Genomic DNA, 20,563 nt, shown 5'->3' on the forward strand with positions numbered 1-20,563 from the left:
ACGGGAATGCCAGCTCCACAAGGTCAAGGGGTGGGATGTTTTGCTTGCTAATGTGTTAGCATTCCCAAACTTAGATTAGCATCAGGCATAACATAAGCACTCTGCCTATTCCTCGTTAAATGTAATGGATTTCAAAATTATCAGAAACACTAGTTTGAAAAACATTAAAATTCAGTCTTTAGGTTATTTTGTTCCTTTCTGTAAGAATTTATTCTCTACAAAACTACCACTCTTGATCTAGTGTTTTTTTGTTTGGTTTTCTTTTGAGACTGACTCTCATTCTATTGCCCAGGCAGGAGTGCAGTGGCACGATCTCCGCTCACTGCAACCTCCGCCTCTAGTGTTCTTGATAGTGTAGATAATCAGTATGTTTTCCTGTCTCTTCTTCTTTCCATTTCTGATATGTAAACTATGTTTGATTGAAGCATTCAGCAATGAATGGGGAATGCATGTGTACCACCCCCCTTCTTCCTGTGTCAAATTCTTTTCTAAGTCACAACATCTTATCTAAATTTTATACCATTCTGACAGTTTCCCAAGAAGCAAGGAGAAAGAGAGCATATTAGCAAAGTTACTTGTCTATCCTTATTAAAGCACAGTGTGTTAGTATGGTTCAAATATATATATTTTTTTCTTTAAGATTGCTGGTCTAGTTGAAAAAAGACAATGAATTTGGATTAATCATTTCCAATATTCTGATTATATAAGCTACCCCATTGCCTCCAAAAAGGAGTTCTCCCAGGTCTTAGGGTGTTTTTTGTCCTTCCCACAGACCACTGCAGGCACAGAAACACTCCAGGCTGTACATCCAAGGAGATGCTTAAGGTATTTATATGTGGAGACTTATGGAAAATACAAAATATTAAAATGACATTTTCTTCCTCAGGGAATATAAACTTGTCTCCATTTTTATTTAAAATGCTGGAAGTTATATTGATTTTTATTATAGAATTAATATAGTCACATAGTAGAAGTTTTAGTAAATACAGATGGGTAGAAAGGCAAAATAAAAATAAATAATAATCTTACACTTTGAGAATAAAATACCAGCATTTTGATGTCTGCCCTATAAGCAGACAATTTTGTGCAGTGGGCAGAATGATGTGAGAGAGGCCCCAGGAGCTCACTCAGGGCAGGCTAGACAATGAGCCAACTGGAAGAAGGGGGTCCTCCTTTCTGTTACCAAGAGGGCTGTAGCAGGAGGCCTCTTCCCTTGGCAGCAGGGCCTATATATTCCCATGGGCGTCAGCATCTCCAGGTGCTGGGCAGCTGGCTGTCCCAGACAACTCCAGTAACAGCTGATGCTTAATCCCAGATAGGCTGTTTATCCCCCTGCCTAGTAGCATTTCTTTGGGGCTTACAAGAAGGGAGAGTCACAGGGTGCAGGAGGGTCCCTCAACTGGACACAGACCTACCCACTGTGCAGGAGAGCTGGCCCCAGGGTGCCTTGCTGTAGGATGATGTCAGGACTCACAGCCCTTTCATTTTCTTGCTTCCATTTATTTTCTTCCTTACAGTTTATTCTTTAACACATACTGTGCCACACTGTGGAATAGACCCTTACTCTTGTGATAAACAGTTTTATGTATCAACTAGGTCAGGCTATACTTTCCAGTTATTTGATGAAACCCTTATCTAGGTGTTGCTATGAAGGTTATTATGTAGGTGTGGTTAACAGCTGTAATCAATTTACTTTAAGTAAAGGAGATTGTCTTTGATCGTTTACGTGGCCCTCATTCAATCAGTTGAAAAGATTTAAGAGGAAAACTGAAGCTTCCCTGAGAAAGAAGAAAATTGCTCCTGTGGACTGCGACATCAGCTCCTGCCTGGGAGTTCCAGCCAGCCCTTTCTGACAGCCTGCCCTACGGATTTCAGACACTCTCAGCCCCGCCCCATAGTTGCTACAGCAATTGCCAATTCCTAAAAACACTTCCCACGCGTCCTCTTCAGATTTCTATCTGTCCCCTATATAACTTACTGGTTCTGTGCCTGTGGTGGACCCTGACTGACATACCTCCCTTGTATCAGAGCTGTATCAGACCTTTCATGAGCTTCAATTATGAATAAATTAGAAATGACTTCTTTAGGTAAGGTTTATGAAACTTGGAGTTTTTCCTACTTATTTTTTCTGTGTTCACACTGGATTTCAGATGTCAAGAGAGCAAAATATAAATTTAAAATATAAAAATAATATATAGAACATAGAATTAGCAAACAGCAGAAAAAAAATTTGTGGTATGAACGTAAGGAAGCAAGGACAAATGTAGTGAACAAAATGAATGCCAAAAGCTGGGATGAGTGCAGGAGAACTGAGGTGGATCTCTGCATTCCCCAAGTACCCTGCAGTGGCCTTTAAAGGCTGAGGGCAGTGCATTGATGCAAAAAGAGATCTCCCCAGGTACAGAAAGTCAAGAACAGGTCTAGAGAGCAAAGAGAATGCCCCAGAAACTCAAAGAGCTGGCAGGCAAGCTGTAAAGCAGAAAGAGATCTCCCACAGTTTGGAAAGCTGGTTACTGGTCAGTAAAGCACAAAGATTCAAAGAGTCTGGCTGGTGCTCAGATCCCAAGCCCTTCTGAAGGCAAAGTGCTGACCCCACCTTCACACCATGTGAACCCAAGGTAAAGAGAATCTAGCTCAGGATCCTAACTCTGCAACAGAGCCCAGCACAGCCCAGCCACATGTCAGATTGATTCAGCCCCACATCACCAGGCCGACAGAAGGACAGAAGGAGCATGTCCTTCCTGCAAGGGCAAGGTAAACATTCCTTACTTCAATCTGGACACAATGTTTAGCATAAAACAGAAAGTCACAAGACACACAAAGAAACAACAAAACAAGGCCCATGTTTAAAAGATAACTCATTAACAGAAACAAATATGGAAATGGCCCAGATGTTTGATTTATCACTCAGGAACTTTGTAGCTGTGATGAAGGCTCTAGAGGAAAATACTGACACGTGTGAACAGGTGAAGAACTACAGCATGGGAAGCAAACGGTGAAAGCAAAACTCAAATGGAAATATCAGGATGCAACTGTATGATACTAGGTAGGAAGAATTCATTTGATGGGCTTAATAGCAGACTGGACACAGAAGAGAAAAGAATCAAAGGCAGGCCAATAGACAATATCTAAAATAAAACACAAAGAAATTAAACATGAAAAAAAATAAAACAAAGCATCCAAGACCTGTGTAAAAATATCAAGCAATATAAACAATTGGAATCCCAGAAGAAGAAGAGAGATACAGGAGAAAAAATATTTTAAGAGACAATAGCCAATATTTTTTAAGTTAAGGAAATACAGCAACGTACATACCCAAGAAGATTAGCAAACCACAACATAAGTTTTTAAAAAGTTATTTAAAAATCACACCTAGGTACATCAGAGGTGAACCTTAAAAGAAAAAAAAAATTGAAAAGAAATCTTAAAAGTAGCAAGAAAAAATAGCCCATGTTATATTTAGGGGAAGTATGAAAAGAATGATGGATGAGTTCCTCACAATGGAAAAAAAATTCAAAACGCTGAAAAAAAAAACTGTCAACATAGAATTCTACATTGAATTCTACATTTAGTCAAAGTATAAATAAAAAAATAAAAGCTATAGAAGAGAGCAATTCAAATATTCTTCTCATAAAATATGAATATTCAAGGTGATAGATATCTCAATTACCTTGATTTGATCTTTACACTTGATATGAATGCTTCAAAAAATCACATGTATCCTGAAGGTATGGACATCTAATATGTATCAGTTTAAAAAAATGAAAGCTAAGTAAAGACATTTTCAGCTAGAGAAGAACTCAGAGATTTTTTTAGCCAAAAAACCTGTGCTCCAAGAAATGCTTAAAGAAATGCAGGCTGAAAGAATATGATACATGATAGAAGCTCAAATCTGCAGGAAAGAATGAAAACATAGGTAGTATAACATATAGGTAAAAATAAAGGACCTACTTATTATATTTAATATACATGTGTTTGTGTGTATACAGACATACATGTTGCATAATATATTAAACACATATTAAAGGTTAAGCATCCCCAGTCCAAATATCCAAAATCTGAAATATTCCCATTTTAGTAGAGATGAGGTTTTGCCATGTTGGCCAGGCTGGTCTCAAACTCCTGACCTCAGGTGATCTGCCCACCTCAGCTTCCCAAAATGCTGGGTTTACAGGTGTGAGCCACTGCACCTGGCCCAAAATCTGAAGCTTTTTGAGATCCAACACGGCATTCCGAAGAAATCCTCATTGGAGAATTGCACATTTCATTAGGGATGTTCAACTAGTAAGTATATAATGCAAATTCAAATCCTAAAAAATCTGAAATCTAAAACACTTCTGGTACCAAGCACTTGGGATAAGGGATACTCAACATATGTGTGTGTGTGTGTGTGTGTTTGTGTGTGTGTACATATATATGCATTTCAGCACAACCAGTAGCAATGTGTTATAAGTTTTATAGAATACAGTGAAACAAAAGAATACAAAGAATGAGAGAATAGAATTATATAATTGTGACAGTCTTAGATTTTTTTAAAGTTTAGTATAATTGAAAATTAGACGATGATAGTTAAGTATACATACTGTAATTTCTAGCAAACTCCTAAAAAATAACACAAAATATATTTAAAAAGTTAATTGCTGGATTATGCAAAATAAGGCAGGAAATAAGAGAAACAAATACTGGTAAAATACTTAAATACAATTGTATTGATAATTACATTAAATATAAATGAAATACCACTTACATACTAATTAAAAATAAGATTCAAATAAATGACTTTTACAAGAAACACTTAGAGCATAAAGAGATAGATATTTGAAAATAAAATGTTGAAAACTGACATACTATCCAACCACTATGCATCATAAATCTCGACGGCTATGTTTATATCTGACCGAGTACAATTCAAGACAAATAGTAACCCAGAGAGAAAAAGGAGTATATTCTAATGCTAAGAGTCACTCCATCAAGAAGAAGTAATGATCTTAAATGTGTATGAACCTAATAAAGAGGTTCAAAATGCATGATACAAAACTTGACAGCACTAAAGGAAGAATGTTGCTTTTGAAAAGCTCACATTCACCATGGAAGATTTTAACATGCCTCTCATTATAACTGATAAAACAAGTAGACCAAAAATCAAAGAACAGAGGAGATTTTAATACTGTCAACAAAATTTACATAATTATCTCTAATAGAATACTCCACTCAACAACTATACACTACAATTTCTTGAGAAGATCACATGAAACACTTGCTAAGATGAATCACATTCTGCAACATGAAAAATTCCCCAGCAAATCATAATGATAAAATTCATATAAAGTATGATATCTGAAAACATAATATTAAAATCGATTCCAGCACTTTGGGAGGCCGAGGCGGGCAGATCATGAGGTCAGGAGATCGAGACCATCCTGGCTAACACGGTGAAACCCTGTCTCCACTAAAACTACAAAAAAATTAGCCGGGCGCGGTGACGGGTGCCTGTAGTCCCAGCTACTCAGGAGGCTGAGGCAGGAGAATGGCGTGAACCCAGGAGGTGGAGCTTGCAGTGAGCTGAGATGGCGCCACTGCACTCCAGCCTGGGCAACAGAGCAAGACTCCATCTCAAATAAATAAATAAATAAAATTGAAATAAATGAAAATAAATAGCTTTAAAACTGCTCAAATATTTGAAAATTAAACAACATGTTTCTAAACAGATGATGACCTATAGAAAAGCCACAGGGAAAAATAAAATATATTTTGAATTGAATGAAAATGAAAACACAACATATCAAAATGTGAAAGGCAGTGAAGGTGGTGCATAGAGGGAGATTCACAGCTTTAATTCCCTATATGAATTGAAAATAATAAGTTGTAAAATAAAAAGTTTTAGCTTTTATCTTAATAAGCTAAGAAAAACAACTAAAATATAAGAAAGGAAATAATAAAAACAGCAGAAATAAAATGAAAACACATAAAAGAAAATTAACAATGTGAGAAATTTTTTAGAGAAAGTTTAATAAAATTGGTATACTTCTAGAAAAATTGTCAAGAAAAAATGAAAAGAATCCATATCAGTAATAAAAGTAGTAGCATCTCTCCAGGTTCTACAGATATTAAAAATAAGGGAATATCATAAACAACTTTATGCCATTAAAGATACAGCCACTTATATAAAACAGATTTCTTTAAAAATGCATCTTATCACAACTGATGCAAGAAAAAATAGAACATCTAAATAGCCTAACACCTGTTACAGAAATGGAATTTGTAATCACAAGCCTTCCCATAAAATAAAACAAAAACATAAAAGAAAAAACTCCGGACTAGATGTCAATATCTAAGGAAGGCGTAATACCAATTACCAATCCTTCACAATTTTTTTTTAATAGAGGAGGAGGGAACACTTCCCAAATGATTTTCTGAGACTGCACAACCCAGATATTAAACCTACAAAAAACATTATAAGTTTAAGAAAAAAGAAATATATCCCTTATGGTCCAATATACAAAGATCTATTAAAATATTAGCAATTGGATGCTATAAACTTAAAAAGAATAACAGGTCATGACCATGTCAAGTTTATTTTCTAATACAAAATCGCCTTAACATTAAAAATCAGTCAAAATAATTCATTTCATTAACAGATTAAAGAAGAAAAATTATATAACTATCTCAATACATGTAGAAAAAGCATTTGACAACATTTAGCTCCTTTTATGAGAAATACTCAAAAAACTAAGAATAAAAGAGAACTTTCACAATCCAATAAAGGGCATTTACAGAAGATATACAAATAAAATGATATCTAACACTGAATTATTGGAAACATTCCCCTTAGGGTTAGGAATAAGGCAAAGGTATTCACTCATCACTTTTAGTCACTTCTAATCAATATTCAACATTGTTCAAGAAGTCTTAGGTAGTGCAGGAGGGCAAGATAATACATTTCAAAAGCCAAACAATGTCAAAAAAGAGAATCACATAAGGTGCCTGATTTTTTTTTTTTTTTTTTTTTTGAGACGGAGACTTGCTCTGTCGTGTAGGCTGGGTGCAATGGCAGGGTCTTGGCTCACCGCAACCTCCACTTCCTGGTTTCAAGCGATTCTCCTGCCTCAGCCTCCCAAGTAGCTGGGATTACAGGTGCCCGCCCCTGCACCTGGCTAAGGTACCTGATTTTTAAGACTGCAATAAAATATTAGTAATCACTACCATCTCAAAACAATTATACAATTTGATTTCTAGAACAACCATATTGTCAGGCCTCTGAGCCCAAGCTAAGCCATCGCATCCCCTGTGACCTTCACATACACACTCAGATGTCCTGAAGTTACTGAAGAATCACAAAAGTGAAAATGGCCTGTTCCTGCCTTAACTGATGACATTCCACCACAAAAGAAGTGAAAATGGCCAGTCCTTGCCTTAACTGATGACATTACCTTGTGAAATTCCTTCTCCTGGCTCATCCTGGCTCAAAAAGCTCCCCCACTGAGCACCTTGTGACCCCAACTCCTGCCCTCCAGAGAACAACCCCCCTTTGACTGTAATTTTCCTTTACCTACCCAAATCTTATAAAACGGCCCCACCCCATCTCCGTTCGCTGACTCTCTTTTTGGACTCAGCCCGCCTGCACCCAGGTGATTAAAAAGCTTTATTGCTCACACAAAGCCTGTTTGGTGATCTCTTCACACGGACGTGAGTGAAACATAAATAATTAAGACAGCGTAGTTTTGGCATAAGACAGACAATTAGATTACGGGAATAGAATAGAGATCTACACATATACGGCTATTTTTAAAAGTCAAGGTGCAAAGCCAATTAGATGACAGGGGATGAAAGCCTGTTTCATAAATAATATTGTAAGAATCAGATAAATAGAGGGAAATAAACCTTGAGTCCGACTCAACTCCTTATGTTAAAATTAACTAGAGAAAAATAAAATAATTAGACTTCATCAATTTTTTAAATTTGCTAATTGAAAGGCATCACTAATAAATAGGTAGGCAGGCTACAAATTAAAAACAAAATATTATACTTGACAAAAGATTCATACCCAAAATATATTTAAAAAAAACTCTTGCAACTCAGTAGTAAGAAGGCAACCCAAGAAAAATTAGGCAAATGACCTGAATTGTCACTTCCCAGAAGAAGACATATCACGTCCAATGAGCACATGTAACAGTATCATTAGTAATTAGATAAAGACAAATTTAAACAATAATACAATACCATTTCATACACACTGTATTGGTTAAAATTTAAAATACTGTTGGGACGAAAAGTTGGAGAGAACATGGAGCAACAAGAACTATCATACATTTCTGGCAAGAGTTTAAGTGGTACCTTGTAGAAGTTTTATAAAGTTAAACATGCCATCCCACTCTTAGTATTTACCCAAGAGAAATCCTAACATATGTTCACAAAAAGGCTTCTACAAAAATATTCATACCAGCCTTTCTCCTATTAGTCAAACCCTGGAAACAGCCCAAAAGTCTGGCAACAGAATAGGAAAAATGTTTAGAAAAGAAACAAATTTCTGAAATCAGCAACAACATGTGTGAATTTCAGAAGTATTATAATTTAAAAGAAGAAACCAGATACCTAAGAATACATACCACTTGCTTCTATTTACATAACAGGTAAAACTAATTTGTGTTCAAATCAGAAAGGATTGCATCTGGGTTGGGTGCAGGCTGGGACACTGATAATTATGGGAGCAAGGGAACCTTCTTTGGGGACAGTTAACTGAATGTTCTACATCTTGTTTTAGGTGGTGTCAACATGGGTGTGTTCCAATGACAAAACATATTAAGCTAAAAATTATCAGTGCCTTTTATTGTATATAAATTATAATTCAAAAAATCATTTAAGAGAAACCATGAGTTTCTGTTTAACACAGGAGAACAGAGACAAGTTAAGATAGTGGCAGAATGGGAGAAGACACCTGCAACATCTAAAATCAACAAAATTTAATACTTATATATATAGAAATCCCGAAAAATCCAACAGAAGAAGACAGGAAGCCCCATAGGAACACAATCAAAAGAGATAAATGGGCAATTTTTACATAAGGTTCAAATAAATTATTTCAAAAATCCTAGAATTAACTAATAATCATAAAAAGGGCTAAGATCTTTTTATAGCTTTGCATCTATCAACAATTAGTGTTGTACCCAGGCGAGTTAGAGAAAACACCACACTTTGAGACGAGTATACATATGTAACAAACATGCACGTCGTGCACATGTACCCTAAAACTTAAAGTATAATAATAATAAAATAAAATAAAATAAAAATAAGATGCAAATTGGAAAGGGCACGAGAGGGTATCTTAGTGAAAATTCTATGTGAATTTATATATCATAAATTTATAAATTAATTCATCCATTCATTCATATATTATGAACAAAATATATGTAATGATATACAAATGAATATTCATTTATTTATGTATTATATATTCATTCACCATCCCTTATTATGGAGAAATTTGAAAATATAAAATTATTTACTCAAAAGATTTAAAAAAAAAAAAAAAAAGTCCTTTATTAGCCGGCGACCGGGCCGCTTCCCTCTTACCAGAACCAGAAGGAAGTCAAATCTGACCTACCTGACCCCGGGGTGGGAAGCTGAGGACTCAGATGTTGAATTTTAGGGCACTGACACGGTAGTCGATCCACTCTCCTCCGGAAGACGGTCACTCTTTGGGGACCTGAAAATTGTTTCCTCAGGTGGCGCCCCCCTCCGAGCCGGCCGTCCTTCCCGGGGAGCCTGGAGCGAGACTGGCTCTCGCCCAGTGGCGTTAATATCTTGCCGGGGCCTCCATTATGTTGTATCCAGGCAAGTCAGAGAAAACGCCACACTTTGGGATGAATTAAGAGTCCTTTATTAGCCGGCGACCGAGAGATGGCTAACCCTCAAAATTCTCTCGGCCCTGAAGAAGGGGCTAGATTTTCTTTTATACTTTGGTTTAGAAAGGGGAGGGGGGTCTAGTTAGAAGAATTTTACAGAAGTTAAGTAGGCAAAAAGTTAAAAGGATAAATGGTTACAGGAAAGTAAACAGTTCCAGGTGCAGGGGCTTTAAGACTACTACAAGGTGATAGATGCGGGGCTTTGGGCGTTATCAATCAGACGAATTCCTGGGAACTGCGGATATAGCTCACCACAGTATCTTATCAGTTAATTGCATTCTTGGATGTGCTGGGAGTCAGCTTGCACAAGTTAAGTCCTTGAGGAAGGGGCTGCCAGTCAAAGAGCAGTTTGTCTGGCTCTCTTAGCTAAGGGAGAGTCAATTCAGGTGGAAACAAGCCTAAAAACAGAGTTAGTAAAAACAAAGTTGGGCATTACATTAGAAAACCAGGTATTTGCAAGGGTTGGTGAGTATATAGGAACAGAAGAACCCTCATGCACTGAGAAAAATAGTGTGCAGGCTAATACAGTCACAGCCTAGAGGTATCTGGCAGTATCTAGTTAAACCCTTCTGTGAATAGCCCAGACACACTCTTACACAGGTTCAGAAAGGGACAAGTTCAACGATGTTCACTGTAGCAATAGGAGGTGAAGACAGCTGGGCTTCTGGGTAGTGTGGGGACTTGGAGAACTTTTGCATCTAGCTAAAGGATTGTAAATGCACCAGTCAGCACTCTGTAAAAACGCACCAATCAGCACTCCGTAAAACGGACCAATCAGCACTCTGTAAAATGGACCAATCAGCACTCTGTAAAATGGACCAATCAGCAGGATGTGGGCAGGGCCAAACAAGGGAAAAAAAGCTGGCCACTGGCGCCAGCAGCAGCAACCAGGTTGGATCCCCTTCTGCACTGTGGTACCTGTGTTCTTTTGCTCTTCACAGTAAATCTTGCTGCCACTCACTCTTTGGGTCCACACTACCTTTATGAGCTGTAACACTCACTGTGAGGGTCTGTGGCTTCACTCTTGAAGTCAGCGAGAACAAGAACCCATAGGAAGGAATAAATTATGGACACAGCAAGATGTATGATGGGGTTGTTGGTCAGTTTTAGAATCCATCTCTGGGAATGGGGATACATAAAATGTGCAGTATAGAGACCATAGAGTACAGTGCAGCAGTTAGGTGTCAGGAATTTAATTTTCAAGTGACATGGAAGAGTTCCAGAAACATAGTGTGGTTGAAGATGAAAGATGTATAATACAACTTGATGATGTAAATTGAAACCCACATGCAAACAAAACAACAATATGCATTGTACAACACACAGAAAGATGCACATTAGCACATTTGTAACGATGGAGGGAGGTAGAGGGAGTGGGCTATAGGGATCAAAGGAAATCAACATAACCAAAGGGGAACAATTCTCACACAGACCACAGCCCACCACAGAAAGCAAGCAAAAGACCTGATGGGTCTGTGTTTTTTTGGATCTGAAAGCAACAATACATATGAAGTTCAGAGGTATATAATTAAATTATAATAAATTAATTTGGATTCTGAAAGCAGATCCAAAATAAAACCTCAATAAAACTTCAGAGTAGACACAGAAGAAAAAGAAGCAGTGAGGAAAAAAAGCTGATTTGATGAAATCACCCAAAGCATAACACAGAGGGGTAGAGGTGGACAATATGAAAGAAAAGTTAGGAGACATAGAGAAAAGAATGATAAATTCCAATGTCTCTTTAATAGGAGACCTGGAAGAAGACAACAGAAGAGACAATATTTGAAGAGCTAAAATCTGAAGGAGATTCTAGAACTGACAAACAACCAGAATCCTTGGATTCTAGAAAGATTACAAGCCAAGCAGGAAAGAAACCCATGTCTTGCCTATATGAAACTACAGACTATCACAGAGCCAGAGAAATATATTCCAACCTATCAGAGAGAAAAAGATTACTGACAAAGTTAAGATCGTCGCAAGAAAATCATTACAAAAATTCTGAAGGAAAATAAATGTCAATATAGGATTCCATCTCCATTTATGTTATTAGTCAAAAATTAAGCAAAACCGAGATGTTTTCAGATATAAGAAGAATAAAAGAATGTACTACTATCAGACCTTCACTGAAAAAAAAAAGTGAAGATTCTTCTTTGGTACTAAGGAAGAGGGTGTCACACTCACATGTGGGATGTCACGTAGAAGGTGGGCATTCAGCCAATGTGAGCCACGTGGTGGCCCAGGGTACTCAGCTGATGGTCAGGCCTCTCTCCTGATTGGCTAGGGTCCGTGCTACACGGATCTTCACTTCAGATCATCCACCAGAAGCAATGGTGAATAACAGATTCTAGATCTACCTTGGAGAATCCAACTTTACCATGTTTAATTGTTTGTTTGTTTGTTTGTTTTTTTCCTTAGACAGAGTCTCGCTCTGTTGCCCAGGCTGGAGTGCAGTGGCGCGATCTCGGCTCACTGCAAGCTCTGCCTCCCGAGTTCAAGCCATTCTCCTGCCTCAGCCTCTCGAGTAGCTGGGACTACATTAAATTAACTTTTAAAGACTGCTGAGGCCTGGTCGGGGTGGCTCACGTCTGTAGTCCCAGCACTTTGGGAGGCCGAGGTGGGTGGATCACCTAAGGTCATGAGTTTAAGACCAGCCTGGCCAACAGGGTGAAACCCCGTCTCTACTAAAAATACAAAAATTAGCCAGGCGTGATGGCGGGCGCCCATAATCCCAGCTACTTGGGAGGCTGAGGCAGGGGAATCGCTTGAACTCAAGAGGCAGAGGTTGCAGTGAGCCAAGATGGTGCCACTGCACTACAGCGATAGCTTGGGTGACAGAGGGAGACTCTGTCTCAAAAAAAAAAAAAAAACAAAAAAAACAAAAAACCAGACTATTGAGAACGTTAAAAAGAAGGTAGATTTTAAAAGTGTAATTAAAAGAGCATGGAAAGTAGAAAAAAATCAATAGAACTTATATAAACTTCCACACCAGTAGAAGAAATAAACGAAATAGAGAATCATCTAATGGGAACAGGAAAGGCGGGTGGGCTGGAAGACAATCCAAGACCAAATGCGGTAAGTGGAAAACACCCAATGTACCAGAAGCCAAAGGAAAAATATATGTACCTACATGACTAACTAAAGAAAAACAACAACAGATTTTGAAAAGTATCTTGTGGAGCATAGCTATGGTGTTTATTAGAAAGAAGTGTATAGGTTTAAATGCATTTCTTTTTTGAAAAAGAAAGACTGGAAACAAATTAGCTCAATATTCAATTTAAGAAGCGAGAAGAATGCAGTAAACTGAAAGGACTTCGAAGAAAGATGATAAAATACAAAACAACAAGGAATTGAAAATGAAAGCTGTGTTTTGTTTTTAAAAAGACGAATAATATAGTATAGAAAAACATCTCAGCAAAACACAAATGATCAATAGGAATGAAAAAGAAGACAGGACTCTGGATAAAGCAGGTCCTTTTAAATCGTAAGAGAATCCTTTAAACGAAGAAGCATATGTGGTCCTCTGGCAGAAGCTGGGGAATGCGCTGCAGCCTGAAGGAGGTGGCCGGAAACCTAGTTTTAGTCCCCACCCTCAGGACTGAGACCACCTTTTGCTGGTTCCACGGGCTGAGCAGCTGTTTATGGCACTTTGTGTCAATCTCTGAGCCAGAAGTGTTCACCTAGGACCTTTTATAAACCTTATCTCTGAAACTGGTGAGGTATACACTCTCATCCCTGTTTTACAGGCGAAGAAATAGGGGCTCAGGAATGTCAAACAGCAGAGCCAGGTTTGCTTAGCCAGTTAGTGGGCAAGCCAGGTTTCAAAGCCAGGTTTGTCTTATTCCAAAGTTCATAATCCTAAACAGTAGCAACTTTCTCACTTCCTCCCAGGTGTGAGAGGAGGGGAGTGGGGATGGGGACAGAAACTGGGAGAAAGTGTGAGGTCAGCAATTGACATTTTTCTTCACTCTTTCCAAAATACGACTTTCTGCTTTTGCCAGCCCAGCAGAAGCTATTTTTCCCACTGTTAGGTGGGCACACTTGGTACCCAAGCCTTTCAGGGGACACAGGTGTTAGCTGGAAACAGACAAAAAGGCATTGAATCGGGTAATTCATGGCTACCACGAGTTTATTCTTACTGCCTTTAAAGCTATACAGTAACATTTTCATATAGAAGAATTTCTTTCTTTTAATTTTTCCTTGTAAAAAAAATTAACAAAGTAACGCAATCAAACATATTTTCAATTCCAAAGTCAAATTGTATCCTCTAAGGATACCATAAAATGTAATTTATTTGATCGGCTTCTTATTTTTAATTCCCAGATCCCATATGCTAGGGAGATTAGCAAATACTAGTGAAATGTGGTTGAGTCACAAGGTAATTACTTTAGATAAATGTCATTCTGCAGTTTAGGATTATGGTCCTAAAGCCCAGTATTTAACAGTACCTGATTAAGCCCTACTGGGATTGGCTATATAGTCCTGGGGACTGTATATAATAAAACTCTACAAAGTAACTCATCCATAAATCAGTTCTTCTTCATATATTCCAGTGGTTGATTTCAGGCCTAAATCTGCATCTTGCTGAAGTGTTACAATAGTGTTTAAATAATGAGAATACTTATTATTTCTAAAATGCATCCAAAAACACCTATATCAAATATTTTCACTGTGAGTCTCGGTTTGCAGGTTTTTAACTGTGAGTCCAAAAATGGGACAAAATATACAAATAAACACATACTCACATACACAGAAACCAGATTCAGAAACCAAGATAACTAACAGTCCCAGCCGAAAGGATCAAGAGCAACACATTCTTAGGTTATGTATTATAAATATATACACATAGTATGTAGTAAACATAGCTTTTGTTACAATTCCTAAAAAGTGGTTTTAAAGTTCAACATTAAGCATACAAGGAGAGATAGCAAATTAGAGACATAAACACACATAATACATATTCCAGGAATTTGCAGTCACTGGGATTCTGTACATATACTATGTACATAAAGATAAGACCTGGAGAAAATGAGCTCTGGTTAGAGAGCATGTGCTTTTTACTAATAAGTACTTACTAGAAGTTGAGATGCTATTTTGAACATTGCCTTACTAGAAGCAAGAGTGTCTAGAACAGAGTGCCCTATATTTGGAAACACTAAGTGAACAGAACCCATCCCCTGGGCCAGATGGAGCAATAGATTTAACCTAGTGGGAACTGTCCTTTGGTAAACAAAGGAATTGTCTTTATAGGTACTGCACACTGATATTTGAGCAATGGAAAAGCAATCCGATATTTGCAACAGACTATTAAAGTCATTACTAGATGAGAGATGAATTAAACTTACCAAAAAATTTTAGGAATCAGTAAAAAAAATATATATAGATCAAGGATGACTGACTATGAATGAACTATTGAAGAAAGATCACTTCAGAATTCAGGCAAGTACAAAGTAGAATCACAAAAGGATGTTTAGAAAACCAGTACTGAAGTTTCCAAGAGATCCATTTTATAAATGTAAGGCAAAAGAAATAAACATCCTGGGCACAGCCAGCAACAGCAACGCAAAGGTTACCAGGGGCCAGTACACATTGTACCATCTGAAGCACTCACTGCTTTTTCTGGGTTGAGGACAGATTATATTAACAATTCCAGAGTGGGTTTGATTTCCATTGATTTCGTATCTGGCTGTTCAATTCCCAGAGAGTTGTATTTGTGGTATATCAACTTTCGGAACTATAACCCACAAACGAACCCACAGACACGAATATGCTTCTTGGCCTGGTACATGGAACACGAGCTGGTCCTCTGCCCTCCCTTCTTCCACCACACCTGACTCTGCTGTCCCCACCTGTCTCTTCCCACCCTCACCTCAACTTTAAGGGACCTCAGACCTACCAGGGGAGTGGGAAGGAAAAAAGAGAAGAGGATAAAGGGAGAGAAAATGTCCTAGTTTTTAAAAAATGCCAGTTTCCTTTTGGCTGGCAAACTGGTTCAGAAGGAAATTCCTTGAGTCTTTCAAATTTTCAAGGAAACTAATAAACACACAGAGTGAACCTTAATATACACTATGTCCACTGGGTAATAATGATCTTTCAAGGCAGGTTCATTGATAACAAATGTACCACTCTTGCGGGGGATGCTGATAAGGAGGGAGGCTGTGCATGTGTGGGATCAGGGGTGTACAGGAAATCTCTGTACCTTCCACTCAGTTTTGCTGTGAACCTAAACCTACTTTAAAAAATAAAGTCTATTAAAAAAAAAAAAAAAAGCCCAGATAGTAAAGGATCAAAGTGAGTAAAATTCAGTGGCGTTTTTCTGTATTTTGAAAAGCATGATACCTCTGCATTAAGGAATGAGGCAAAATTGCCAGTGTGCTTGGAACTATGCCCCCAAAAACCTGTAGGGGAAAATGATTCTGTATCCGTCAGAAAAGACCTCATTTGATCCCCACTTCCCATATGTGCCATGGAAAAATCCATAAGAAAAGAAGCACAGAGAATCTGATATTCCTCCCATGAACTTGCCTGTTGGGGTCAGGTTCCGCTCCTTGGTGTTACACAGGGGCACAGGCATAGCTCACCTGAAGCACCGGTAACTCCAGTTTCAGAGCCCTAGTTACCTCATGGTAGAAATAACCAGGTCAAGCCTGGGTGATAAATGAATTACATGTATTTTGCAAATCCATCTGCAAGTCAGATAAAAGAAACCTTGGAATTATCTCAAGATGTGAAGCTGGAGTGTTATCAGAATGACAAGGATTGAGATCAACTTTCATCTCAGAAGCGTCGGCAGCAGGGCAGTGAGGTGCTAGAAAAAGCATAGAAATCAGGAAGAATCGCAGAATGGAAGAATGAAAGCAGAGGGTGCCCATGGCGATGTGGGGAGTGCTGCAGTCTGCGAAGTGCTTTTACATTCATCAACATCACTGCTCTCATCACACCTCCCTCCCTCAAATAAGCAGCAGGGACTCTGCAAAGTCAGGTCAGCAGGGCCCAAACATGGCAGCTCCCTGGAAGCCCTGAAGAGCTCTGCACAGTTACCAGGTCCTGGCGGGGGGTCTCTCGGTCCAGGAAGCGCTGTAGGTGGGAGCTATGAACCTGAAATTGTCAAAAATCCATCTTGGTGATTCTGATGCTCCACAGATACAAGAACACTGATATAGTTTGGATGTCTGTCCTCCAAATCTCATGTTGAAATGTGACCCTCAGTGTTGAAAGTGGGGCCTAGTGGGAGGTGTTTGGGTCATAAAGGCAGATCCTTATAAATGGCTTGGTGCCGTCTTCACGGTAATGAGTGTGTTTCAGCTCTATTAATTCCAGAGAGAGTGCTCCCAAGAGCTGGTTGTTAAAAAGAGCCTGGCACCACCCTCCTCTCGCTCTTGCTTCCTCTCTTGTCATGTGGGAGGCCATGTCACCTTGCCTTTCACCACAAGTAGAAGCTTCCTGAGGGCTCACCAGAAGCCAAGCAGATGCTGGGGCAATGCTTCTTGTGCAGCCTGTAGAACTGTGAGACAAATCGACTTTTTTTTTTTTTTTTTTTTTTTTTTTACAACTTACCCAGTGTCAGGTATTTCTTTACAGCAATGTAAAATGGACTAACACAAGCACAAAAAAGGTTGGAGAGATGGGAAATATTGGAGCTCATTAGATCCATGAAGATACTCTACTGAGTGTTAAAGAAAAATGCTTAAAAGAACACATATTTAAAAGTTTACAAGTGGTAATAGATCTACAAGTCTTTTTTAAAGCACAGCAAAATACATGGGCAATTTCAGAGGGGATCTATTTTTTCTTGTTTAATGCTGAATGAAGAATTATTCCACCCACCTCTCAGCAGTAGTGACTGACCAAATAAGAGGGTGTTACGGTTTGGATATAGTTTGGCCTCACCAAGTTGTAGGTTGAAATTTGATTCCCAGTGTTGGAGGTGGGGCCTAGTGAGAGGTGTTTTGGTCATGGGAGTGGATCCCTCATGAATGGCTTGGCGGTGTTTTTGCAGTAAACAATGAATTATTTATCTACTAGTTCCCATGAGAGTGCCCCTGAGAGTTGGTTGTTAAAAAGAGCCTGGCACCTTCCCTGTGCTCATTTTGTTTGTTTTTGTTTTTGAGATGGAATTTCACTCTTGTCACCCAGGCTGGAGTGCAATGGCACTATCTCAGCTCACTGCAACCTCTGCCTCGCAAGTTCAAGCCATTCGCCTGCCTCAGTCTCCTGTGTAGCTGGGATTACAGGTGCCCACCACCACACCCAGCTAATTTTTGTATTTTTAGTAGAGACAGGGTTTCACCACATTGGACAGGCTGGTCTCAAACTCCTGACCTCAAATGATCCATCCACCTCAGCCTCCCAAACTGCTGGGATTATAGACATGAGCCAACATGCCTGGTCCGTGCTCTTTTGTTTCTGTTCTTGCCATGGGATCTCTGTGCAGTGGCTCCCCTTTGCCTTCCACTGTGAACAGAAGCAGCCTGAAGCCCGCACCAAAAGCAGATGCTGGCACCATGCTTCTTGTACAACCTGCAGAACCATAAGCCAAATGAACCTATTTCTTTATAAATTACCCAGTCTCACGTAATCCTTTACAGCAACGTAAAAGCAGACTAACACAGAAAATCTTGTTTGACTGTTCTGTGTCCCAGAGACAGAGTTGATTAAGGAAAATGACAACACTACATCTTGGGAAAGAGTGTTCGGAAGCACCCCACCCAAAGCTGTTATGAAGGAGAAGGATGTTTCAGCCCAGCGCTCCTCAAACTTCATTTGCACAATAATCACTAGAGGATTTGTTAAAGTTCAATTCCGATTCAGAGATCTGGGTAGGGCCTGAGATTTTGCATTCCTGACCAGCTTCCAAGTGATGCTGACAGTGACAGACAGCCTTAAGGTACAAGATATTTCTGGTGACATTGCTGTATATATTTCCAAGAAGGTGGGAGAGGTGTGGACAAAGATCCATGCTTGAAACCCAGCTTGCCCAAGAAACACACGGAACACTACCCTGCCATGTCAATACTTACGCAATCCTCAGTTTGTTTCTAAAGCAAATTTCTGTACCTAACAACACAATATGACAGTCTTAATAGCATATAATTAGACGACAGAAGAAGGCTGGACTCTAAGTGGTAGCAAATACGAACATTTGGGGCAGTAACCACATCACACAACATCTAAAAAGGAAAACAAGGCACTAATTCCAGATGCAAAAATAAAGAAGAGCAGATGAGTTATTCAAGGAGTACATTACAGGACACAACCTTTTCAAAAATAATTTTTAAATCTAGTAAAATTATTTTACTTAAAATAATCTTGCGATCAACAAACATACAAAAAAGGCTTTGGGAGCGAATTAATAATATGTGTAATAATCTCATCAATGAAACAAGGGTCCATTGGAGAGGATATGAAAAAGGGTATGTATCAGAGACTTTTAACTGAAAATTACCTCAAAATCATCTAATTTGTATCTACCCGTATTTCTGATGAGAACACTAGGGTCATGTCTTAGCTTTAAGCATCTAATTTTCATGACAAAATCTGGGTTATAACTCACATAATCACATATTTTTCCCAATACAATGCTAATCTACACACTGATTTTAGTGAGTATAGGTTAATTACAGCATCCATTCATGTTGGAAAATGTTTATTAAGTTTTATACAAATTTTTATCACATCAGTTAAAGAAAAAAATGGTGTGTACCCCGTAACTGGCTGCATTACCAAATAAGTGGGAATGCATAGTCTTTATCACAAAATGTTAAGTTTATCATTTGATAAATCCTTCTCAAATTTTAAGAATGCCTTTCAATAAACATCATCTCTACTTAGCATCTCTGTCATTGAAATTTTATGGAAAGTATTATCATTTAAATAATAAGAGTAATTTTTTTCAGTGATGCTGCAGCACAAGTTTTAGCCCAAATAAAATATATTGTAAAGGTCATTTTCTGATGTACAAGCCAGATATTCTTTTTTCAAGCACTTTCAAAGCCTTTGGGTGTGAGCTGGAGTTGAAAGTTAAACATCAATTTGCATTTGGTTTAGGAAATCCTTGTCACCTTTCCATGAAATTTCAGCTGTCTCAGTAGATTTGGCGAAGATCAAAGCCCAGCACTCAGTCAGCCCCAGTTTTAATCCCTGCCAACAGTCATCATTTGATTCTTGAGCACAAAGAGCTACTACTGGTGCACTGCTGCCCACAGGGCTATGACTTCATGCGGCCTTGTTTTCACCTGCTTCCATTCAGCTGGGTGCGTGGCTTCCAATATTGCAGAGATTTGCAAAATTGGTACAAGGAGAATCTAAACTGCAGATGCCTTCAGCTGCCAGGCATGGAGTTAAAGGCGTTCCTGATCCACACGACTCAGGATTACAGCCACAGACCTTGGCGGGCCCCTCAGCTGCTCTGAGAAGAGGCAGGATCTACCTGACTCCAAAGAACACTCGCTTACAATTGCATCACCTACCCCTCTGATATTAGGTTGGCTCAAAATCGTGGATTTTGGCATTAAAAGGTAGTGGCAAACATCACAATTACTTTTGCACCAACCTAATATATACTGTCATATATTCAGGAAAAAATTACTTTGTGAATGTCACGTGGTTAATATCAACATTAGTCAGAACATCTAACGGGGGAATACCCTTGTGATGAATCTAAA

General features: G+C 38.6%; 1 protein-coding gene across 1 annotated transcript in view; it reads right to left on the minus strand.

Annotated features, from left to right (window-relative positions):
* The window catches only part of DSCAM (DS cell adhesion molecule), an 836,416-nt gene that overhangs the window by 560,702 nt on the left and 255,151 nt on the right, over positions 1-20,563 (minus strand). The gene's annotated exons all lie outside the window — the stretch shown is intronic.

Source organism: Gorilla gorilla, chromosome 22, assembly GCF_029281585.2.
Source record: "Gorilla gorilla gorilla isolate KB3781 chromosome 22, NHGRI_mGorGor1-v2.1_pri, whole genome shotgun sequence".
NCBI lineage: Eukaryota > Metazoa > Chordata > Mammalia > Primates > Hominidae > Gorilla > Gorilla gorilla.